This window comes from Haliaeetus albicilla, chromosome 3 (genome assembly GCF_947461875.1).
Source record: "Haliaeetus albicilla chromosome 3, bHalAlb1.1, whole genome shotgun sequence".
NCBI classification, from domain to species: Eukaryota; Metazoa; Chordata; class Aves; order Accipitriformes; family Accipitridae; genus Haliaeetus; species Haliaeetus albicilla.
Window position 1 is genome coordinate 74,699,393 of NC_091485.1, and position 26,503 is coordinate 74,725,895.

The 26,503-nt window shown below is 44.4% G+C and overlaps 1 protein-coding gene across 7 annotated transcripts in view; it reads right to left on the bottom strand.

Annotated features, from left to right (window-relative positions):
- TSNARE1 (t-SNARE domain containing 1) overlaps positions 1-24,265 on the bottom strand; it is a 482,633-nt gene extending 458,368 nt beyond the window's left edge. For 3 of the 7 annotated variants that reach the window (XM_069780150.1, XM_069780151.1, XM_069780148.1), the window contains exons 1-2: positions 24,187-24,247; positions 7,437-7,530 (exon numbers count right to left, since the gene is read on the bottom strand). The gene's annotated coding sequence lies outside the window, so the exon portion shown is untranslated. Of the gene's footprint in view, positions 1-7,436; positions 7,531-18,777; positions 18,936-19,024; positions 19,108-20,087; positions 23,080-24,186 lie in introns of those variants that run through there. The other 4 variants (XM_069780153.1, XM_069780154.1, XM_069780149.1 and 1 more) reach the window with 4 other exon arrangements.
- Between the last annotated feature and the right edge of the window lie 2,238 nt (positions 24,266-26,503).

Here is a 26,503-nt window from a genome sequence, read left to right on the forward strand (position 1 = left end):
TTGCTCAACATGTCTTCGCAGTGATAAAACTATACATCCCTACACTGCACAGCACCGAGTACTGCAGAGCAATATGTTCTCAAAGCCAACAGTGGAGCTTAGCATCCCTGCCCATGTCACCTACAAAATGCCTCCTGCCATGATAACCCGTGCTCCCCTACTCTCTATCCCCATGACGCTTCCATCACAATCTCTCCACATCCTCCCTGTATCCATGGACACTTCCCCTCTGCGGCTTCAAGCCCCATCCATGTCTCAATTCTTTCTCCCAAGCATCCTCCCAAGTACCAGAGAGGCAGCAAGCAGCACACATGGGTAATCTAGACCTGGACACGTCCTAACTGGTTGACTGGATGATACCAAAAAAATAGATAATCAGTGAATTTTCCTGTGTTTTCCTTGAGGACATTGAGATATTAAGTCCTTACGTGCTTCATGAACATGTTCATTGATGGCTGGGTAGAGGAGAAAATCAGTGAACTGTACTCTTTTCTCTGATGTGATTAACTCACCCAACCTACTAAAGTGGAAGAGGCAGAAAGACAGCGACAGGAGAAAGCCTTAAAGGAAGTGAGAGACTTCAGACTATGAAAAAAAAAAATTCCATTTCTGAAAACAACTTAATGGTGCTCATCTGTTCTCACTTTCATACCCATGCCCCAAACACTATATTTGTATTCAATTTTCTGGTTCACCAAGTAGAAAAATAAGCCATTCCTCAGGCCTCCAGCTTTATTTACGCATTTGGTTAGGACTGAGCTGAACGCTCAAACCTGTCATTGAAGGTTTCAGGTGCTCCTAGCTCTGGTTTCCACTCACCATGTAGCAAAGAATCAGCAATGAAGGCTTTGCACTCCCCATCACAAACAACAGCACTGCCCAGAAGAAACCACCTTCTACCCTACCACACCAGCCAAGGTCCCACTATGTCCCAATGGCTGGCACTCAACCTCTTCAGCTGGGGTGCAAGCAAGATTAATTCAACCCAAGAGAGAGAGGCAAGCTGCTTCACAGAGCTAAGACTACGTCACATCTACTCAGAATCTAAGTCTTTTTTTTTATTATTTTTGGTAGGGTTTTGTTTTGAATGAATCAGGCTCTGGAACTGGCTTACCACGCAGACGTCAGCACACCAATGCCAAAAGGTAGGATAGGGCTGAAGTCCATGGATGCACTTAAAACTGAGTGGAGCCCTGACATTTACTGGCTTAAAATAATGCAAAAAAAAGGCATCTTTGGGCTGCAGCTCTGTGATGCATTAGCTCTGACAAGGGAGATAACTCAAGACCTCCTCACACTGCTCCTTCCCCACCCCACACCATGGCTGGCTCTCTGCTCTCTTGCTAATATAGCGGCCAGCAGCTCATGCTGTAAATCAGATCAATGAAACATTCAGTTAAAAATAACAGCCAAAAACTCCTCCATTGCAGGAAAGCCTTTAGTATTACAAATGATGAAAGCACGTGTCTAAAAAAAGCAAGCTGAGTTGAGAGCAATTTCTGAAAAGGTGGCAAAAAAACAGCACCAAGCCCAGCCAGGAGAACAAGGGCTGGGCTGCTCCAAGCATTGCTGGGTCACCAGAATAACCCTGATTGATAGTGAGAAAATGGGTCTCAATAACCCCAGCTAGTAGCTACCTAGATCAAAGATGTTGCCTGGCTCCCATCCTGGACCTGCGTGGTGATGCTGTAGGAGCAGGACATTCAGAGGACACCACCATCCTCTACTTGGCGAGCTAGTCCTGGGGCATCTTCTTGCCCAGTGGGCTGCGTTATTCCTGCCTCGTGGCTGGGAGCCATGGGAAAGACATTGGGATGCATCTTCTGGGGTCAAGAAACAGCATCCTTGTGGTGAGCACAAGCATTTGGCTTGTGGTGCTTCATCTCTGAGGTTTTTTACAACTATTTTTATGACGGATGCTGGGAAACATGAGGGATATGGGGGCTGGCTTGGGTTTTGGGTTTTTCCCCCTTTTCATCTGATTTAAGCACCTTTCATCTAAGCACATATTAAACAAATAACCAGCTGTCTTCAGCCTCCAATCCAGATGGATGTCCCCACGCTTGCACCAGACCAGTGCTTCACCCACAGCAGCCAGGTCCATCAGCAGGAGGATCTGCAATAGGAGGATGCACTGCAGCATCTCACCTCCCATTTCCAACACTGGGATGCAATTCTGCTATAGTGATTGCAGCCTTTAATGCCTTTTACAAACATCTGATTCACTCCGTATTAATCCCTCAGAGCAGCTACTCCTTCATTTTACCCCTGGAGACACCAAGCTAAAATATTTGTCGGGTTAAACAGAAAAACCTACAGCTCTAGGCAGTCATTCAGGACAGAGGAGTTGTTGTTACGCAGTTCTCTGATATAGTACAGCAGTATAACACCATCCTTGCAATAAAAGTACAGGACAAGCTTCTAAAGATGCCTTTCTAAACTAGATGTTTCTAAGTGAATTTAGGTTTCATGACAAGCTCTTTTTGCTTCTCGCTTTTTCTCATCCTTTTTTTTTTGGGGGGGGGGGGGGCAGGCAGACAGGGGCTGTTCTTTCTCAACCTCAATATTAAATAAGAGGGACCCAAAAATATATTGAAAATGCACTCCTAAGGCATGGCACACAGCATATTTCAAACAAATGCAGCTGAAAACCTCCAAACTATCAAAAGCTATTTCAATAAGGGGTTTCACTTACTTGACACATTCACACAACTTCTGAAAAGTTGAATCTCTTCCAAGTATTTTAATTCAATTGCACAGACAAACTCACCAGCACAGGAAGGTGCCAACAACCCCATGGTCCACATCTCCACAGTCTTCCCAGGCTCTAGAGGGCTTCCCAAAGCTGTCTGTGTGGGACTTCAGGCTTCCTCAAGACCTACTACCCTGAAACACCCTTGCTGTGAGCTGGGCTTTCCTTCCAGCCTCCCAACTGGTTCCAATACTGATCATCGTCTCCTCGCTTCTTTTTACTCTCCAATAAATTTTAAGTTACCCAAGCCAGGAACCAACCTTCTTGTCTTGCACTTGCACATCTTCCAGCTCACAATACCTATAACCTACAGCAATGCTCAAACTCAATGATTACCAGCTGGACCTTCAACAGCAGGACACTTATTTGTGCTGCTCTACTCTGTCTACGTGCAAGGAAGAGGTTTCTGATGGGGTGTTCAAGCTCAGCCCCTTCTCCATGATTCCCATGGCATCCTGCCATACACCTCCATTAAGCTCCAGCTTCAGCACACCATGACAGGATACAGCTCATTATTTTAGGGAGAGCTTTCAGACACAGTCTCTCAGCTGACTCTTCCAGACCATGTTCAGATACCCCCATAAATTTTTAGTACTAAAAGAGCAAACCATGAACACTGAACAAGACCTGATATGCGCCGTTTTATTTGACATTTGACTACAACGGAGCCAAAGCAAGGTGATTCCAGCCTATAAATATTCCTGACTCAGCAAGCATGTACAGACTAAAGAAGCTCAGACCTCAAACCTCGAAGGTAAGTGTACAACAGCATCGAATCCCCCCAGTTGTTTCACCTTAAATAGACAGGAGGGAAGGGTTGACACTGAAATGACGCTTTGCAACTCAGGCAATCTGTGTTCAATTGCCAGGCTTGCATAAACTCCGTAATGCAGTATTGTCTATCTAGGAGCATTAAAGACAAGGCACCGTCACCTCACCTGCCTCCGAAGCACCCTAGGGCTGCAAAATGCCTAGGAAATACTCTTGGTTTAACGGGGTGTTATGCTGCTTCAGTATAGCACAGCAAGAAATGGACTTGCATCATTTTAATTTTTAACCTTCAAGTAGATTGAATTAAAAAAAAAATAAATCATAAATGTAAAATGATACAACAATTATAATCAAGGTAGCAAGAAACTGGCACCGTGTTTATCACTGGAACAGTTTGGGAGTTATCCTGAACCACTTCATACCATTGATCAAGGCATTTCTTTGCATCAGCCTGCTGCAGTAGGCAGATAAAACATAGCTGCACCGTGTGCATAAACTGTTTAAATACATAAATCTTAGCAAAGTGGTTTCTTATTTTGAGGCAAAACCAGAAAGAATTACACGATGAATTAAGTATTTTCTTCTCTGTCCTATTCTCAACTGCCTGAAAGATCAATTAAAGTGCTTTTGCATAAAACAGGCAGAGAAGTGCTTTCCAAAAATAAATAAATAATGAAGCTACTCTTTGCTTTTAATATGATTTCTAAAGAAAACAAGCATAACGACTTAAAGATTCCCACAGTGATAAAGAAGAAAACGCAGAAGGTTTAATCGTGCACTTACGAGGTAACAAAACAGATTTCTCAAGTCTTAACATCTCTTGCAAAATTTTAAGTGCTCATACACAAATATTAGTAACATGCTGTAGCAAGCTGAATAGTTTCCCCTGCCCTCGCACAGAAGTATGTGCAAGTCCCTCCCTTGCACTCACATACACACATTTGCTGTTTCCAAACACTTTTCTATTTGCAAAGAGATCAAAATGAAAATATAAGCAATCGTGCTGTGGCTTTTAACACCTTCCTCCCCTTATGGAGGTCTTGCTGTCCTGCGTATCAGCAACCTCTCTGTCCCAAATACACTGCAACATCTGGAAGCATCAGGGCGAGCTCTCTGCACGCTGACCAGTGATGTGACTCACGGCCAAAGCCTCAGCACTGAGAGAGCATCACTGAGTTCAGCTGGTCTCCCAGTTTCCAACTGTAATGGGAACTGGAAGAAAGGGGAGAGAGGTCATCCCACCAAGCAAACTCAAGACCTACATTCTTCTCCCTCAGACTGCCCTATATATATCATGTCTTCACAAGGCAAGGGAGGAACTGTTCCCATCAAAACCCCACCTTCTTACTGTCTAAGGAAGAAATTTGTTACAATGTTGGTGCTGAAACACTGGACCAGAGGTGGCAGATGCCCCATCCCTGGAAACATTCCAGGTCAGGTTGGACGGGGCTCTGAGCAACCTGATCTAGTTGAAGATGTTCCTGCTCACTGCAGCCAGGTTGGACAAGATGACCTTTGAAGGTCCTTCCAACCCAAACTATTCTATGATTCTGTGACTATTAGTTCTCTAGACAGTAGCAAACCATTACACCATCACGTCAAGACAAACCCAGAGGACCCTTCCAAGCTGTGTTGCTAGACAGCAATTTGGTGGAATTATATCTCCTCCCTCCCACAGCATTGGTGAAGCGCTCGAGCACTCTTCTACTTTGCCCAGCCAATGCCAAGACGTTGGGCTGACTTCCAGCAACGCAGTCTGGAAAGGAAATCTCAGCCCCAGGCAAAGCTGTGATAGGGGACAATAGTCATCCTCACACCCAAATGCAAAAGAGCTGACAGGAGAGAGAAATCACTGCCCTACTCAATTGAAAGAGGAGGAAAATAACTTGCAATACAAAAAAACCCCAAAACAAACAACAAGAAAAACCCAAACCCAACCAAAAAAAACCCAACAAAAAAAAACCCAACAAATAAAAACAAAAGCTAAGAGGCGAATAATTCATTTAGGCAATATGCAGTGCCCATACTCTACCTGAATTGTTTAAGTTGGAGGTTCATGGTTTAATCAGAACCACCATAAAAAGAAAAGCTAGGTTCATAAGTACAAGACTTATCTTGAGTAAACAAAATAGATGTCTCGGTAAGGCATTTTTATTTAAAATAGAAAAAAATAGGTTGCAGTTTGTCAACTGACCAGTAAGGGGAGTCGGTGCCTAGAGCTTTGAGTCAACCACGCATATGCAGTTTTGGGTGGAAAAAGCTCAAATAAACATTTCTGAGGTAGTGACATTAAGAAAACATTGACAACTGCCAGAAGATGCTAGAGGAAGATGGACAGAGAGCACCATGTCCAGAAAACCCACTAACCTGGAAAAGAGAGAAGGCTTGAGAGATACTACAGTAGAAAAAAGTCATGGTTTTGCTTGGAAATGGGTCTTTATCTCCCTGCAAGACTTAATGGACAGCCTGTGATGGAGCACTTGGAAGGAGAAGGGCAAAGGACAACTGAAATCAAGTCAAGATGGAGCTTGGGATAAGAAAATACGGGTTACATCTCAATGCACTTCTGAGTACAATATTCTGATGGTAGCATGCTCCCCAGAAAAGACTTGGGCCAATTTCTCTGGTGGCCTTGAGGAGACATCTAGGAGGGTACCAGATGCCTGGGAGAAGACTTCAGAAGACAAGGGCTAATCAGCCACCTTATCACCGAGCCTCAGCACTAGAAACAAAAAGGGAAAAAATAAAGATTTATTTTAAAAAAAAAAAAAAGCTCAAATCCTCTTGCAAGGAGTGGGATTTAATAATATTATACAGTATCTAAAGAAAAACGCCAGCAGTAGGAACTCATTAAGCATTGTATGGGGAACAGCAGCAAAATCACTACTGCGTCTATAGCCGTGCTGGGCTCGTCAACAGAAATGGAGCTGCCACCGGCTACCGGGCCATGGGGAGGTGCACGCAAATGCTTATGTTCCTCTTTCCTGTTAATCTCATTAACCTCATATTTACTCTGTTGTTGGTGATTACTCAGGATGTTAATAGGCATACTTTCTGCATACTATTTACTGAATGTTACAAATCTGTTTAGCTCTGTATACGAAATGGGGCTGGAATATGCCAATGCTCCCTATGGTATTGAAAACGGAGGTAGAGAAAATCCTTTTTAAGGACTTATTTCAAAGATCGTGATTTCTGGAATAAGAATTAAGTGCAAGATAGCCAATTGATTCAGATAAAAATATAAAACCCTTCCTTTTTTCTAGTTCTAGAATACTTTCTAAAGTATTCTATGAAGGAGGAACAGACACCAAACCAAAACTACCCAAGAAAAGATTTATTTCCTACTATTAAGCTGGAGTACATGAAACAACTATTCTAGCCACGATACAAATTACCATTAATGGTATTCCAGGTGGGAAAAACAGATGTAGTTTAAGAAAACTATTTCTGCTGCTAACTCCACAGGTTTTACAAATACAGTCTGTTACGCCTTGAAAAATGAAACTTTCACTGACCATCTGTTCCTAGCAGAGAGCACCCATTAATACTTGCTTTGGCCAGAAAGCCCAACTCAAAGCCAATGCACCATGAGCGTGGGCCATTCCAGAGCTTAATAAACCAGCCAAATCAGGCAAGATCAGCTGTCAGGGGAAGAATTTGGATGGAGATCACCCAACATTAACCACTTAAAACAAGGAAACCACAGCAAGAGCAGAAAACGCCATCCAGAGGTGAACATCTGCAAGTGCTGAGCCCACAACATTCCTGCATACCCACTCCAGAGGCTGGGTCTACAAAACATAGCATCATCTCCAATGGGTTGAAGGGATATGGAGAAAAACAACCAAAACAAAGGAACGAACCTGAAAGAGGAAGGATTACCAAAGAAAAAGAGCAAAGAATATCTCACCCACAATTGTATTCCCCTGTCTTGTGGAGCCACTTGTTCGGCACTAGGCAGCAATAGCTCAATGGACCCAAGGCCCGTCTCAGCAGTATTGTCTCTGTTCAGGGAAAAGGAAAAAAATGAAAATCAGGAGTGAAAAGTTCATACAGGTTTTTATCTGCTGTGTTTTCCTCAGTCTGAAGCGCAGGCATTCCCAAGACTGAGGTTTTAGCCATATCTTTAGATTCGACTGCCTTTGGGAGTTTTCACACCCCGTGAATTTCTTAAAGAAAAAATATATATATATTAGGCAAGCTTTGCTTTTGGCCGACACAGTATCTCTCGACAACGTAGCACACGCATTAAAGAAACCCACTCCTTCCCTTTAATTTCAGAGTGCAAACATTAGGGGATGCCCAGTGAGATACAGCAACTAATTTTCATTTTCTGCAATTTCTGATTTCACATAACTATCATTTCCCCCTGCTTAGCGATCTCATATTTTATATTCAGTCTTAACCAGTTAAGCAGGATCTGTCAGCATTTTTCCTACAAAAAGAAAGCCCATGCGACTAAAGGGATTGCTGAGCTAGAAGCACGCGACTGGGACAACCAAGTGGACCCAGCACTGGAAGAGGTCTGACCACAGAAGAGCAAAACCTTCGCTAGGATGGTGTAACACAAAGCTGCACAGAAGACTCATGCCTTTGTAACGGCAGGCAATCTGTTATAAAGCAAAGATAGCAGAAGACTGAAAAATCATTATGGCATCTTTATAATTGATTTTTAACTAAAAATACATAGAAAGAGGAAAAAATAAATTACTACTTTGGGGAACATTATTCATACAAGAGTATGCGCACATGCTTGTGTATAGAGCAACAGGCAAAGATAACAGATCTATATAGACAGATATACAACCGCATATTTTAGAAGAGCATCCGTAAAGATCTGATAGCTTGGATAACTCTGGAGACTCTAGTTAATGATGTAATAAACCCATTTCCCATGCACACACTTAACTGAATTTTTTTGTCCCAAATTTGGAAACTAATGCTTCAGAAGGAATTGAACGTGCTTTTAATGTGGTTTATTATGCTTTAATAAAAATAAAATAGAAAAAAAGAAAAAGAATGGCTTAGGCAACTGAGGTAGAGGCATTTTTACATTGTGGAAAGTTAAGGATGTAGAAGTATTATGCTCTTTTTACAGTAATTATTTCTCAAATAAAGTGTTTTAATCAAACTGCTGAAAATTTTGGCTGGTTGGTTTGTTTTAAGCAGGAAGAGCATCATCACACAGGACTCAGTCTTCCAGACTTATCATCAAAGCTTTCTTATCCCTCCTTGAGATGGGATGGTGGAGAAACTCAAATCACATGGGATGACACTGGGAGCTGGAGAGAGGAGCAAAGGATGCTGAAGGAGCTCCTGCCCTGAGTTTTCATATCCTTAGAAAAACCACACAATTACCCTTTCCTCTTCTTTGATTAACGCAATCTATTTCAACATCCTCAAAAGCCAACAGCAGAAGCTCCAACACATGAAAAAAAAAAAAAAATCATTAAAAGCCTTTTAGATAAAGTACAGTACCCGCCACCAGCTTTCAAAGACTTCCAAACATCAAGACATGCTGTGATTTCTCAAGGAGGCAGCCTTTCCTCTTTGTCATCACTGTACAGCGACACACAAAGCATGTGCATTGTCACCACAGAGATGTAGGATTCCTTGTACAAATCCTATTCCTCCCGTAACACATCTAAGGAAGCATCGATACGAAGTACCACTGTCTACTGCTTCACATCTACACATTAGCAACTAAATGGAAAGTCTACATACCTACATTCAACAGTCTTGGGATTGTTTCTTCTGGGTTTTGTGGGTTTGTTTTGTTTTTTTGAAATCTCAGTACAAGTAGAAAAATGTAAAAGCAGAGTTAACTGCTTGGCGGGCAGCTAAAATACGCATCCACCTGCTCTAACGCCAGGACTGTACCTTCCCCTTCTCTGATGCATGCCACATCTCAGTGCGTTCAGAGGTCCAAGCAAAGTGCAAGCAGCAGAGGATCCCTCCAGCCCTGCCATCACATACCCAGGAAAGTCACTCCTTGACCACCTGTATCGCTTTCCGCGTACTACCAAGTTCCCATAATTCATAAAAAGAGCAAAACTGAGTGAGTTTACTCCTTTCATTTGTTAAAAAAAGAAACAAAACCTAATATTCGTGTGATTCAGTGCAACTTAAGGTGGGGAAAAAATGTCAGAAATCTTGTCTCAAGCAATCCCACATGGAGTAATCCTGCTCTAAATGAAGACAGCATTATTTGTCCAGAACACAGAGTCCAGCACTGAAATCTCAGGATGCGCATGGCTCCTAAGGTAAGAATTTCTATCACCTTCCTGTAGCCTTGGGTCAGGCATTTTTAAACTGCCTCTACAAGTAAAAATCAGTAATCATTTTAATTTTTCAGAACACGCTAAGCCATAACATATCCCATCCTGCCAAGTGGGGATTCAGGTCCTTAAACGTAGAAACCTGGTGGCCCAGTTTTACAGAAGTATCAATATTATGCCCGTCTCTCAGAGCACCCAATAGTGCAGGCAGCCCTAGGAGGATGAAAACCAATATTGAAATTATCAACATGCAATATGTCACACATGCAACTTCTTGCCGACCCATCTTCTCCTTCATCCTCCCACCCTTCCCATCCCATGGATCTATTTCTTTTCTTCTCGGACTCCATCTCATCAGGTGGTTTCTCCGCAGCAGGGATCTCTCCTTCTGCTGGACACTGTACAGGAATGCAAGAGGGACACGATCTTTGGTTGGCATCCACAGGAACAACTCCACTATAGGGAGGAATTAATGACAACTCTGCCTACCTGCAGGTTTTTGGGGGTTTTTTTAAGCCATCGTGTATATAACTCACATGATATCAGTACAGGAATATCACGCTAAAGATCTGGAATGTAAGGGGCGGGTTTTCCTCGTTTCTATGGTTATAAGCAATTTTAATGACCAACCTAAATAAAAAAGCTGGAAGAGAGAGAAAGTAGGAAGGAGTGAGGTAGGCGTTTAATTTTGATTGACAAGACATAGCATAACTAGTTAAGATCTGTCAAATGCCTGCTGAGGATCACAAATCCTCGGCACATTGTATGGCAGACAGAATTAGTCCAAATGCAGAGCTTTACAAAAAATGTTTCTTACCCCATGAGATCAGAGTTCACCATGTCATTTTTCCCACACAAAGCAGCTGATATCATAACTACCAAAGGAGCCAAGATAGGGACAGAAAAAAATATATAGTTTTCATTATTTGTGAGATTTTCAAATGTTAACAAGCTACAATGTCTTAACTTTTGTCCCTGGACAACATATATTTTCATATATATATTTACACACACACACATATTTATATGTATAAAAGGACAGCATTCCCAAGATCATTAACCACCACAAAAGCAATTTGAAAGGCATTATCAACGACATCACTTCAGAATCACATCTGCATCACATTAAATGCTGTACAAATACAGAGTAAGGAGATGATTCCTGCATTGAAGACCTTAAAATAGGAGATTGAATGCAGACAAAGCTGAACATAGATTGGATGGGAAACATCAGGAAACACAGAGACAGAAACACCAGTATGACAGTTGGCTGTGAGGTTCCCTGAAGATACACCATCAAAAAAACAAGGTCTGGGGAAAATTAAGCACATCCTACAAATGTTCATGGGTGATGTCATCAAGAGGGAAGAAGAACAGAGTGACAGAGACTTGGAACATTTCAAAGTCAGGAGCAGAGATTCATGACCTTGGAGGGAAGAGTCAACATCTCAATGAGGCATAAGGCAGCACAAGAAGGTCTCTGGAAGACGTAACCAGAAGCTTGTGTTTAATGTCACAGAGATGCAGGATGCAGCAAAGGAGAGACAAAAAGAAGATTCAAGATGTGCCTGAACCAGTCTAGGAAGATGTTTTTCTTTTACTCATTCAGCACTGTCAAGATGCAAGCAGGACAGGGTGATCTTCACAGGGCTACACACTCATGGGACCACCACTTTCTGAGTTTCTATATACTTTCTTTTAATGTTTTAAAAGGCTCTGCTATTTTATCAAATGCTGTTTGACTTTTAAGGAGGGAAAAAACAGGCAAGAGAGGACAGGGTTACAAAGGAGGGAAGTCAACAGCTCCCGAGATGCCTGCCAACAGGATCTGCATTTAAACCATGCAGTTTTGGCAGAGAAAACCCTCAAAATTTGATATTTAAAAGTCTTATGGTGTTGGAACATATAATTAAAGTAAAAGGACACAAGTGAACTAAGAGCTGATCAACACAAACTTGTATCAAAGTCAGGAGAACTTGTTCCCACAAAGTCTCAGCCACCTGGTTCTCCCATGCTACACTGAAAGAAAGAAAAATTAGCTACCAACTGCTTTTATTTTATTTCCACTGAAAATCATCCCCCTCCAGCCTGTAAAAGGTACAGATTTGTACCAGTCTCAGGGAGCTAAAAAAAAAAAAAAACAAAACAAAACACCAAACACAAACAAAACCCCCAAATCACAAGAAGTTGCCTCATTTACTGCCGGTTTCCAATCCTAGAGCAACATATTTATTGTGATACAAACTCTTCTTTCCCCCAACAATGCCCAGGCTTCACAATATAAGAATAACGAAAACACCTACAAAATTAGTTTTTCTTGAAGAACCACAATACTCGCTCATCAAGAATTGGAATAAACGGAAGGACTCAAATCCACTTCCCAGCTGGTCACCTCGCTGGAGCAAGTCCACCAACCTCTGTCTCTTAAAACTCTCAATTTTCAAGCTATTAAACTAAACCTGTGTCCTGGCTGGGGTAGAGTTAATTTTCTTCATAGTAGCTGGTATGGGGCTATGTTTCGGACTTGTGATGAACACAGTGTTGATAATACAGGGATGTCTGAGCTACTGCTGAGCAGTGCTTACACAGAGCCAAGGACTTTGCTGCTTCTCACCCCACCCCACCAGCAAGGAGGCTGGGGGGGCACAAGAAGTTGGAAGGGGACACAGCTGGGACAGCTGACCCAACTGACCCAAGGGATATTCCAGACCATAGGACGTCATGCTCAGCATATAAAGCTGGGGGAAGAAGAAGGAAAAGGGGAACATTCGGAGTGATGGCGTCTGTCTTCCCAAGTCACTGTTAGACGTGGTGGAGCCCTGCTTTCTTGGAGATGGCTGAACACCTGCCTGCCCATGGGGAGTGGGGAATTAATTCCTTGTTTTGCTTTACTTGTGCGTGAGGCTTTTGCTTTACCTATTAAACTGTCTTTATCTCAGCTGATGAGTTTTCTCACTGTTACTCTTCCGATTCTCTCCCCCATCCCACTGGCTGGGAGTGAGCGAGCGGTTGTGTGGGGCTTAGTTGCTGGCTGGGGTTAAACCATGACAACCTATATGAAATTTATTCATTCAGCAGTTATACCCTAAACAAGCAGAGTAGCACTCACACACTGTTACCTCTTACTACCAATATCGAAAAAGTCATTATAGTAAACGTGGCAGATTTGGGCACGGATTCCTCAATTTCAACTGAAAATTTCAACTGACCTCTTAGAAGAAGTCAACCAAGACTTCTAAAATGCTGATGTCAGTGTGATGTTGAAATGAGGAAATGTACAATGAGGAAAACCAAGCTCCAGGGCATGTTCTCCCACCATTCTGTTGGGCACATTGGCTTTACTCAAGTCTAACCACGGCCCATGATGATTTGATGGGGTGTACAAGTCCAATGCACACCTCAGCTCAGATTATTTAAGTCCCTGAGAAATCGCATGCAAGAGACAAAAGCCCTCCTATCTAATGGCTGAGGTCCACAGCCAAAAAACTTGGTGAACTCTGTCCAGGAAACATCTACCGAAAGAAACCCATCACCGGCACACAGGAATTGCTCAGTAACTGTGGTTGTAACCTAGTTATGAGGGATGTGTGTGAGAGGAAGGAAAGGAGCTGAGCTCTTGCTAGTGTTCAATTCATCAAGGACATCTTAAATGCATCATTTAATGAGACAAAGAGACACCACAAGTCAAATAATGTTCAAAAGTAGGATCAAGGATAAAACATGAATATTAGGCAAGAGTGGATAAGAAAAGAAGATATGCCAGTGCCAAAGGTACTGCCAAGAGGTTAAAACTGCCACCTGCATTTCAGTCCTCAAATATTAAATAAGGCAACTTTTGGCCCATGGTCCCATGGCATATAATAGCTTCTCTTGATCTCCCTCAGTGCCCCTTGTCCTTACTGAAGCAGGATAACTGCTTTACCTACCCAAAAACCCACATAGCTGCCCAGCTGTAGCTGTTGAATACAAGTGAGCTTGGGAGCAGAAAGAAGGAGAAATGGTACCTCTGACTTATACTGATGGACAAAGGACCAGCTTGGACAGTCGCAAAGCAAGAACCGTGAAACCACTGCTTTGGTTCTCCTAATTTACTGCTGCTTCCTTCCCAGTAGTGCCACCATGAACTCAGTAACCAGGAAAATAAAACAAAAAAAAAAAAGGTGATTCATGTTTTATCTGATTTCTTATTGCAAGGTTTCAAACAGCCAAGCTGCCTATCACCAACTTGAAGATAAAAGTCAAAGCAGCATTGAGTCAGCTGGCACAAGCTCATTTATTACCAGATAATACCTCCAAACCTCCCAAACCAACTCTGCAGCCATCAGAGCCACTGCTTCCCTGGACAGTGCCCGGGAATTACTTGCAAATGAAACGCAACCAGATTTATTGCTTCTGCAACCCTGGAAATTCAAGTTACAGAGTGACGCTACATTTTGTTTTGCCAATGCTAATCTAATACCTTTTTAAAGGTGCATACGTTTCACCCTGTTGGCTTCCAACACTGAATTAGCAGCTCTGCTAAGCTTCAGAATAAATGAGACGAGCATGCCCTCTGGGTGAAATCCCTTGTTGTAATCTTTATTCAAAACACACTGCTTTGGAGCCTTGCATGCATTGCCAAAAATCGCCTTGAGGTTTGCTCTTAAGATGGCAATTTGCATATCAACATTTTGCTGCAGAGCTTACCCAATGTCCCCACTATTATTTTAATACTCAACTGTGGGCGGCCCCCTGAGCGGCACACAGAAGTGCACGCTAAAAATACTCTTGCCTTCCCCACCGGCTCCACACATGACCACAGCTAATGCCGGCTCGGATGCAAAACCAGGAGCGATGGCATCCATCCGCCTCTCGAGGAGGATGCACAGGCTCCTAAGTGCTCGAAAAACATGCCAAGAAGCATAAAAGTACCTCTGCATGGATGGAGGAAGAATGCACGCAGCAGCTGGAGGAGGATGGCTGCAGAAAGAGCCAGTTTTGCAGTCAAGGAAAGCAGCAGAGGTTTATCCGAGTGCAAGATATACTTGGGAAAACACATTAAGAGGTAATAAAGCGGGCGAGGAAGGCATCGCCCAGGACATGAATTTAAGATGATGCTGAACAGAAGAAGGGAAAGAAACCTCATGCACAGAACAGGAGAGATGCCAGGCGAATGTGAGCGCAGCCTGATTCATGCCCCAGAAGGGAGATGCTGGTCCCATCAGCAGCATTGTGTTGATGAAAGCACACAAAAAAACCATGGATTGCAGGTTTTTCTGTGCCCTCCTCCCCCTTACCCAGCAAACCCCTGTCTCGGAGGTTGTAATTATTTTTTGGCAAAGTGTCAACAGGTCCAGGAAATGAAACCAAAAACCAGAGTTATTTCTGAGATGCATCGCAGGGAGCCAGCATTGGAGCCCGGCTATGAAATCAGCAAGTGCAAGGCCACCCTCATCAGCTTAGGAAAGCAACTTTGCAAAGTGCCATGCAGCCAGCCAGGCAAAATAACCACCCTCGGTCTGCCCAGGAAGACAAGTAATGGATATGGAGCACAATGAACCACCAGAAAACATTGCTTCAGTCAACTACCAGGGCTTTATCACGGGGCTGTTAGGCTTTGAGATGGCGTCCATCAAGATGGCATCCACACAGCCCTTATCTGACCATGATAACTACCTGCCTGTCTGCGCTATGGGAGAGGTGCAAGGAGGACATCAGGTCCGCAAGTCTTCCTCCAACAAAGCTGTCGTAAAGGAAGGCAGGCAGGGGGCTCCATCTGTATGTAAAAGACTGGTGAAGACCACTCATCGCCCTACCCTGAAGGCCACCACCTGCTTCCAAGGAGTTAGACTATTGCTCCAACCCAGGAAGAACTACAGATTTTGAAACACAATTTGCTTGCAAAAAGCAAAGCTTTATGTTCTCGCTCTTCTCTCTGCCAGCAAAGAAAAGCAGCAAAAGCTGAAACCTCCCAGCAGAAGGATATTGCACCCCAATGAGGCTGAAGAAGCCAGCAGCATCTCAAGCCCACGAACCAACCACCAAGGAAAACACAAAAATTCTTTCTGGTCTTACCAGGAGCCAAAGGAAAAGGCACAGCCAAAGCCAGAAGGTGCAGGGAGGCAGGAGGCAAGTGCCCCTCTTTATATATATACACTCTCTTTATATTCTATGTTCAAATGCCTTCCAAACAGGACTAGGACCCACAGCCCTGTTTCCAAGTATGGGATTATACTAAACTGTGATTAATTTAAAAAAAGGATGACAAACACAATGTCTTAGGAAAGAACTCGACAAAGAGAGAAGAAGAAGCCTGTAGACCTCAGACCCCATGGGATAGCTCTATATACAAAAGGAAACAAAGATATGTCCAAATAATGTGCAGAGAGGAAAAAAAAAGCACACCTTGGGTTCCATGCACAAAGAAGAGGATCTTTACAATTAAATTGCAGGTATTTCCATGAGGGGAGTTAAAAAAAAACCAACACAGGACTGAAATATTTTCCACTGCCCCATGTTTGGGGAAAAGAAACCCATCTGCTTGAAGCTCTAAAGATGATAATCAGGAAAATATCTGTAGTGCAACTGTCAGCCTGCTTTTTCAAATTCAAAGTCCAGTCAGTCAGAGCATCCTGGTTTACTGTAATATTGCAGCACTGTTTACACCACTTGCTAAGATGCATGTCCAAGGGACCGATTTTGGCACTCGGCTAGGACAGCAACCCATTACATTTTTAGAAAAACAACCCATACCTATGAAACTTCCCTGCGGTGCATGATCAATACTTAAAAGGGCTTTGGAAAGCACGCAGCTGTTCTCTAAAACAGAAGTGTCAGAAAGCTTAGGACAGCATTTCTGGGGCTTCAACGCCCACATTTTGCCACCTACTTCCATCTTTGGGCACTTGCAGTTAATGGAAGTTGAAGGTCCTTGACACTGAGAAACCGAGCCACTAACATGCAGTGGCCTTAACACAAGTATGACCTTTTTTTTTTTTTAATTCATTATTTATCATTAGTAAAAGTAGTCCTAGTAAAATGACTTGATTCTTCACCGTCACTACAAGTGTGGATAACTTTACAACCTGTATAAGATGGTACGCAAGAGAATGGTAAGCGTCAGCAGGCCAGGCACGCTTCCCTGATCACAGCTATGCTTATTTACCATGGCCTGATCCTGCCCACACTGATCCCACTGCTCTGTCCACAGCAGCTTCAGCAGAAAAAGACTGAAATTTTCAATTCTTTAAAACAAAAGCAAAAAAAACAGCGCATAAAAGCAAACAGAAACACATGCACTATTATTATAATATATATGATATATATTTTTTCTGATATGCTATATTATAAATTGTTATTTTATATATATATACACACATACACACATGTATACAACTTTAATTTCTCATGCTTTTTGCACTGAGTATCTGCTCCTGGCCACGACCTGCAGCAGAATATTTGATGGGACTGACAGTAGGACTACTCTCCAGCAGTAACAGGCACTCAGGTAAGAGTGGCTGGGGGTACATCAGGCAGATGACAGAAGACATCAAAACATTTGGGAAAATAAATCACATCTCATGCTATTTAGCAGTATGTTTAAAGTTGTATAAATTAGGTATTTTAGAAATCAGGAGATTCTTGTGAGAGAGCTAATAGTGTCACAAGGGATCGTAAATCAATTGTTTGGGGGGGGGGGCGGAGCCAAAAGCTGCTTTAAGGTATAGCTCTTGCTTCACTCTGCAAGAAGGAAAAGCTCAAGATCTGCAGCTCCCAACAGAACGGTGCAGCTACATGGAAGATGGTAAAAAAACGACATAGATAGATCTACACCTTAATGCAAAGCACGTACTCTCATACAGCCACATGATTATTTTTTTTTTGCCACTGGGAATAGAAAACGCAGGTCATTAGAGTTAACTTCAGGCTCTTTTAATTACCATTTTAAAAAAAAATTGCTTTCTCATTAATAAAGATCCATGGCAAATAGAAGGGACTTTCAGTCACCAGCGGGATGTTGAACAAGTGCCTGTGCACAACCAGCACTGTAAGTAAATAATCTGCATTATGACCCTTCAAAAAACATCAAGCCCACATGTTGGAAGAGGGATGCTTCGACAGAAGCAATGGCAACATTACGCGAACTCAAGGGATCGCTGTCTGCAGCTCCCGTTTCCGGGTGGATGAAGCTCAATAAATAGCAAACAAAGAAAATATGTCTTGTACAGCATTATATTAAACAAGGTGTTACCCAGCGAGTCAGCACAGTTCCTGCAGCATCATCGAACTTCCCCATCGCCAAACAGATGCACAACAGGGTTTTTTCTCCCCTCTCCAAAATTAGAAGAACGCAGAGCATAACAAACATCTCCAGGCTAGGACATAGAATGCTGCAAAGTATTTGCTAATAATTCAGCTCAAACGTAATTGCAATTATCTACAGTTAGTTGCAACCACTGCTCCCTCTGATAAAAAGCACTTTTTTTAGATGCTAATATGTTTTCCAAACAAATCTATCTGCATTAAAAATTTCAATACTGGTTACCTAACCAAGGACTAAATTCGAGGGGGAAATTTCGATGAGAAGCAGAGTTTTTTGAATGAAAACCTCTGCCTTTGCAGAGCACAGACTGGACTTTCCCTACAGTTAATTTTACCTAAACTCAAAGCTACCGTTGTACAGCTTGCAAACCCAGTGAGACATTGTCCAAATACTCTCCAAACAGCCTGGGAGAATTTTTCCCCCGCAAGACACCCCCAGATTGGGGCACAGGAGCTGGACAGTGAGCACCATTGCATGAGGGCTGTGGTCATAGTCATGAGACGTCACACGGCGATAAATGAATAAGGGAATTTCAAGGGAAAAAAGAAAAATTAAGAAGAAACAGCATTCATGGCCGTATATGCCTCCACCACAGAGTTCCTGAGCTATCTGCTCATATGAGTTTTTTTACAAAGCAACCATTAATAGCAAGTTTGGGAGTTCCCTCATACCATACTCGAGTCTCTGGCATCTCACACAGCAAAGAAATGGGTTAATCCAAAAATTTGGGTCACAACACCTCCAAATCTGCCTGGTTTTCACATGCAGAAAAATGAAGAAGCCACCTCCCTCCTCCACTCGGAAGCATCACAAGAAGATTCATTATAAACTGGAAAAAAAAGCACCAAGCATGATCAAAATCTCTCATGGAAGAAGAAAATGTTTTATTTTACAGAAATAAGGACTATGGCAACCTACAGCACAACAGGGTTGGAATAAAATCCTACAGCACGGCTGTCTCCTGCACGCCTTTACTCCATGCACCAGATGATGGAGGAGTCCTATAGGGGGGAAAAAAATACATGGCCAAGTTATTCACAACTACAATCATAATAAATGTATGCAGCAGGGGAAGTAGGACAAATAAAGTCCCCATAACCTCGAAAAAATCACATTTTTGCAACATGTGGCTTTGCAGCGGGGGTGACAGCAGAACAAGAACAAAACAAACACTACACAATGAAAAGCATAAACCATTTTGCAGTTATTTTCTGCTTTTATTTAAGGAAGAGATTACAGAGATAGCAAAGAAATCACAGCCTAACCCAACACAAGCATTTACTTCAAAAAAAAAGAAAAAAAAAGTAAATTTACTAAAAAAAAAGTAAGTATAGGTATTGCAGCTGAGTTCAACTTCATTCAAGGAGAGGCTGGAAAATGTGCAGATTTTGCTTTCAGCATCCCAGCAGATGAGTAGCCAAACAAACCTAAACTGCCCTTAGGAGAGTTTTTTCCTACAGCTCTGAATTCCAGCAATACAGCATTAAAAAACACCTGCTGATACACAGTTTCTTCTTTTTTTTTGTACCCATCTTCAGTATAGAATTGAAAAAGCAACTGATCACCAATGCGATCTTTGTTTTCTAATGGCACTGCAAGCAAAGCAGTGGGGAAAAAAAAATAATTCATCCTGCCCCTTTTATTTTTTTTTAGTTAAATGCTATTTTTTCCATCATCAGAAACACTGAAGAGCAGAGACGTGCCCATGCACTGCAACAAAGAGATGGCACCTGCCTACTGAATTTCCTGACTAGTGACACTACGAATTAAAAAGAAGAGTTTTAAATAGAAGCCTCCCTGCAAGTGTTAAATCAGATTAATTTAACTCTTTTGCATTATTTTAATCTTGCATACCATCATTTGCAAGGCAAGCAGAAAAAAAAAAAAAGAGGGTGGGATTCTTATCTTGACCATATTCCTTTGGAAACACAGTGTATTATTAAAAAACCACAAATAACCTTTCTGACAGCAAAAGACATGCTTCCAGTTCCTTTGCAGTAGGGTGACAGTGCAAATTTTAGCCATAGCTTTCTGGGCACCCAACATCAAGAGATGGGCACGAGCTTCCCTTCATCCTTGTAACGCTTAACGCCGCTGCTGGCAACGCCAACACAAGTTTGTGGCCAGATTTTGTATTTGCACATGTCAAAAAGTATGCTGCAAAAGAATAAAATGCAATTTGAAGGGTTGGTGATGCTGCTAGAGGACAAGTTTTGCAACATTTCCCCAGCAAGCGCCGGCACGTAGGCACACTCCAATGCTTCATTTTTTGAGTTAAGCTCATGCTTAAGTATCTGCGTTACATTTAAACCAAATAGATCATGCCGTAGGCAAACACATGTGCTTTTACGGTCAGAAAGGCACCACCAACCATGTCCTGGGTGGAAGGAACCAGTCCTCCATCCACTCATCATGTCTCACGGGGATCAGACCTGGATGCTCAAGTCCTTCCCAGTGCAAGCAGCCTTTGCCCTGATGGTGATGACTCCAACCCTACATAAAACACGGGCAGATGCTCCTCCTACCCACACAAAGCCCTCATGTGTCACAGATTTCCGCGGTCCCTGCAGCACCAGCAACTCTCAGAAGACCCATAAAAAGCCAAGCGAGAGCCACCTACCCACCCCGCTGCCCAAACTAACTGAAGTGTAGGGAGGAGGATAACAAAGATGGGAAAAGTAAATTAAATTTTTTTAAAAGTTCTTTCCATTTTCATATAGCAGAATGTGTTTATGGTACAGGCAGGGAATCAAAAGAATTATTTTTATCTTGATATTATTTACCCTTTCACACTTGCTATTTAAATATCTCTGAATTCCCAGAAGAACCAGCAATTCAAAATACCATTTGATATATATTTATAAGCAAGGGGAAGCACAGACTCATTCATTTTCAGCTTGCCTACTTTTTTTTTTTTTTAAATTAGATTTTAAGTGCTGTAATATTGATTTGCAAATTTATCAAGACACAGAAGTATTATTTCTCCTCTACTCTAAGTAAAGAGTCTCCAGCCCCGGTGCAGGCATTTTGCTGGCTGGGAGACCTGGTCACACCAGAGAGTCGCATGGTGAGGAGCAAATGATGAGAGATTTTAAATAATTTAAAAAAAAAAAATATATATATATATATATCAAGAGAGTTGTGAGAAAAGGAATAAGGTTTCTTGCACAAGAGAGGATGGGAATAAAGACTTTAATATTAAAAATCTCTGTTCTACCAATCTCTGTAGCCAACCTCAGCTAAATAACTTGCAGCCATTGCACAAGAGGCAACCCTGGATGCCAGGAAAACCGCAGCAGCACAGCATAATGCTGCAAAACTCCTCTGAACCCAGCAACTGCCAATATCCCTCTAGGAGGGATGCATCGTATCCAAAATATCTTATTTTAGACACGATGGGAGGAGGTAACAGAGATGGAGAACTAGCCAAGGAGCTGGGATTGCAGCAGGACATGTGGTTGCACACTGCCTAGCCTCTTGGATGTCTGTCAAAGCCACATCAGCAGCGGTTGTGGGTTTTTTGTTTGTTTAATTGCAATAATATACACAAGCAAACCAGCAGGGCGGGAGGCTTCAGAGAGAGCAACAGGGGTTATTTGTCACTTGGCTGATGGCTGGAGAGAAGGAATCAGCACATCATTAGCACCCCAGAAAAAGCCCAGAGACCCACCTGGAGGTGAGATGAGATGGAAAGGGACATTGCAGCTGGAGAAGGTCGCAGAGCAGGAAGGCATGGAGGGGCCAGACAGCAGCTAGCCTGTGTCATAGGTGATTTAAAGACCTGAACTATCTGCATCAACTCCTGGACCAAGGCAATACAGGTACCAACAAGGCAAGATGGGGCATTGCATATTCACAGCCCCATTGCAAAGGGAAATACCAGCCTGGAAAAAGGGGTAAAAGCTGGATAAAATACGAACCTTATTGCTATTGCTACTGGATGAAGAAAAAAAAGGGGAAAAACCCTCGTAGTTTAGTCCAGCCTTCCCAGTCCACACACCACACAGCTAGTAAAAATTTAGGATTTAGCAGGATGAAGCACAAAGAACAAAACTTCAGACCACCACCCCACGCACATGTTATCCCCAGCTTTGCAAAACAGACGACCACTTGTTTCTGCAGCACTCCCAGACACGAGGACGCATCTCGAGCTGCAAATGTCACGGAATACTTCAAATGCAAAGAAGCAGAGGTTTTGCAGCCTGTATTCAGTGTGATGGTGGAAGAATGAAAGTGTGCTTTTAGGTTTCCAAACCCTCTGCTTTTTGATATGCACACAAAGACACCGAGCAGTTCAGCGGAAACACAAGATTTCCCCAGCAAAGTCCACTCCAGCGCCAGATGCTGCAGGTTAATTGTACCATGCAGCTAGGGCGAGCTTTTACTGAAAGCATCGAACCACAAACACGTTGAAGTACAAAAGCAACAAAAAAAGTTTCTGCAGTCAGCCAAGGACTACTGCAGAAAGTGGTGCTTTATACATTTAAAAGTAGTTTTATTTCCTCTCCTTCCACTTCAAGTCCATCTCACTGACTCATTTATGGTTAAAGCTTCCTGAATTAGCCTGGAAGGAAAAAAAAATAAATAAATACCATTATACCCTATGCGAGGTTAAAACTGAGCCAAAACCTGTTATTTAACGATAACATGGGTCACAAAGCAGTTCCCAATGTTGCCATCACACCGGAGGTCGACACATCAACCTTTCGTTGTGTTAAGCAACCACGGGACAGTGTCATGCTGACTGCTGGTGGCAAAGCACACGTGGGGACCTCCCATCTTCGCCCAGTCGCTGGCCACATGAGACACAAGCACAATCCTTGGGAGAGCACAGCATCCTTGACACGCATGTCCCGCCTTGGTCGCACCCCTTGCTCAAGGCCAGCCCTGCTCCCAGGTTGCAAACGCAGACCTCTGTGTGCAAGCCGCGTCCCTAAGCAACACATACAGCCCCACGTAAGGCCAGCCTTACCCCAAGGCTGCACACGCACACACCTGTGCAAGGCCAGCCCTGTCCCTGAGCTGCACACATACACCCTGCGCTAGGCCAGCCTCATCCCCAAGCTGCACACACACCCTGTGCAACGCCAACCGTATCCCCAAGCTTCACACTCACCCTTGTGCAAGGCCAGCCCTGTCCCCGCACTGCACACGCACACCCTTGTGCCAGGCCAGCCCTGTCCCCGAGCTGCACATGCACACCACTGTGAAAGACCAGCCCTGTCCCTGAGCTGCACACACACACCCTGAGCTAGGCCAGCCTCATCCCCAAGCTGCACACACAGCCTGTGCAACGCCAACCGTATCCCCAGGCTGCACACACACCAGCCCTGTCCCCACATCGTGCACGCACACCCTTGTGCGGGGCCAGCCCTGTCCCCAAGCTGCACACACACACTTTAGCCAGGCCAGCCCTGTCCCCGAGCTACACCCGCACAACTTGTGCGATGCCAACCGTATCCCCAGGCTACACACACACCCTTGTGCAAGGCCAGCCCCGTCCCCAAGATGAACACACACACACACGCCCTGTGCCAGGCCAGCCCTGTCCCCAGGCTGCACACACACCCTGTGCAACGCCAGCCGTATCCCCAAGATGCACATAAACACCCTGTGGAAGGCCAGCCTCATCCCCAAGATGAACACACACACCCTTGTGCCAGGCCAGCCCCGTCCCCAGGCTGCACACACACCCACACCAGGCCAGCCCTGTCCCCAAGCCCCACGCACACACCCACACCAGGCCAGCCCTGTCCCCAAGCCCCACACACACACGCTACACAACAACCAGCCCTGTCCCCAAGAGGAACACGCACACCCCCGTGCAAGGCCTGCCCTGTCCCCACATTACACACCCCCTCCCTTTGCAGAACCAGCCCTGTTCCCACCCTGCCCCCCCCCGTTCAAGGCCAGCACGTCCCTAAATCACACTCCCCACACCCTCCCCCCAAGCCGTGTCATACCCCTATCACAGCCCTGTCACGATCCTGTCACGGCCCTGTCACGCTCGGGGGGGGAGGGGGGGTGGGGGGGAAGAAAGCGGGAAAGGCCCAGCACGCGCCGCCGCGCGCGCCCCTCACCTGCCGCCGCGAGGCTGCGCCGTGCCGCCGGCACCCAAACATCACGTGACACACACCCCCCGGCGGGCCCGCCCCGACCACGTGGCCGCTTCCCCTCACCCCGCCCCTCCCGCTGGAGTCCCCAACCCGCAGGTACTCACCCGCCCCGGACTACGACTCCCAGCAGGCAACGCGACGCTACGCCACGCCCCCTTTTCCCCGACGACCAATCACCGGAGGGAAGGAGCCGAGAGTGGCGGGCACCACCCCACACACAGTCCCGCCCACCGTCCCTCAGCCCCGGCCCCGCCCTCGTCTCCCTCAGCGCTTCTCGCCTCAGGGCGCTGCTGCCCGCGGCCCTTCACAGGAATCGTTCGGCTTCTCCCTCCCCTCCTGCCTCTCTCTGCCCTCCTGCTTCTGCCCTCCTGTCTGTGAGGACCCGCCGGGCGTCCCGGGGCTCGCCGGGTCTCCACCTTCCCCCTGCAGCCGCGCTCCCCTCCTCCCCAAGGCGGGCTTCCCCTCCCTGAGGGCCGCCCGCCATCCCCTCAAGCCTCCTGTGGCGGCACGGGCTCCCTGCTGCTCTTCCCCTCCCTGGGGATCCCCGTGTCCAGTCTCCTCTGGCCTGTAAGGTAGCAAGGTACTTCCCTTGCCCGGTCCCTTGCACCTTTCCTTCTCCCCTCTCTCCTCTGTCCTGCCATACCCCACCACCCCTGGTACTCCCCTCCTATATATCATTATTGAAAACAGTGGTCTGAATATCTCAGCTACTTCCCCTCTGGTATCCAGCCACAGGGACCTGCCCCAGAGTGGGACTCTTGAGTGATGTGGTTAGCCTTTGATGAGGGTGGGACTCTAAAAGTTCAGATGTGCTTAGCCCTTTGATTTCATCAGCTGAGGAGCCCTTCAGACTCCAGCACTGGATGAGCCGATTCTCCTTTAGTCGTTAACGAACTAACTCTTTGTTACTCCTGAGAGCAGCATAAGCTCTTTGAGGACAGGTTTGTGCCCTCTTGTAGTCACACAGTGCCTAGCACAGCGCACGCAGGAACAGAAATAAATAAATAAAAATCGCCGACTGGCTGCTACTAAAGCTACTAACGCTGTTCAAAACACCACGAGTTGCAGACTGAGACTGGAGGTTTACCAAAAAAGTGCCTTGATAGGGCAGTCCGGCGCACAGGGTGTTTGGTCCAACTCGCACTGTACCTGGGAGGGGTTTGCTTTTTATTTGCAAAGTGACAGCAGCTTTACTTGGTGGTTGGCTTTGCAAAGGGAGTTACAAAGCAAGGATTTTCTTGATAGGGCCTTTAAACAACAATTCATTTTAACAAGGGGTTGACAAGCCAGCTGCCTTTTCAGAAATGTAGTTCTGCAGCAGTAGCCCTGCCAAAAAAAGTTTTAAAAGGGCTGAGGGGCCACCTGAGCCACCATAAACTTTAGGGTTTTACAGCACCAAAGCGCTGTCAGAGCAGTTTCCTCGATCTTTTGCTGCATTGGTAAATCATTTATTTCTGTGGACTCTAAAGAAAATCCCTTAGGAAAATGGCTGTAAAAAGGCATTGATAACGAAATAACAGCTGTCTGCTTGCTGTCTGCAAAATCCTCTGACTACAGTTACATGTGCAACACACTGTGTCTTGCCGGGTGGTTTTTGGGGGCAGTTAGGGGGGAAGGAAGAGCAGGTTAATCCTGCAAGAAGCATAGATTACAGTTCAAAACCACTGTGCAAAATTTTCAGTAATTTTCAGTATAAATCATATTTACTTTCAGTGTGAGCCTCATGAAAGTAAATAAGAAATATATAAACATGTGCCAATATAAGACACAGACAAAGTATTCCAAGGGACAGCAATCATAAAAACTACAGTGAGATAAAACTCATATGATTGCTTTGGTTTGCAGTCTGCATCTTGCTGGTTTTGCATTTTGTAGCTGACAAAATACTGCTTAATCAATAAACATGTTACTCATACAATAACAATACCGTGCGTTCTCTTAAGACATTTTTCTAAGGAATTTGGGCTTTTGCAAACCTTCGTATTGTGTGCACTGGGACTGGTCCTTGTTATTACCAGCTGCTTATTGATCTGTTATAGCTTTCAAAAGGGGCAAGGGTAGGTTCTTGGCATGGTGTGGAAATCAAGCCTTTTACATAAGCAGGCAAGGCATCTTGCATCATCTAAGATGATGCTTTCTCTGAATTGAGAAAAAAAAAAAGAAAACCAAAAACCAATTAACAGCTTTGTTCCATCCCATAGCAATAGCATCTATAAATCTGGAAAATATACAGTCAGCTGAACGGGGACCAAAAGCCCGAAGGGCCAAAACTTTATTTAAA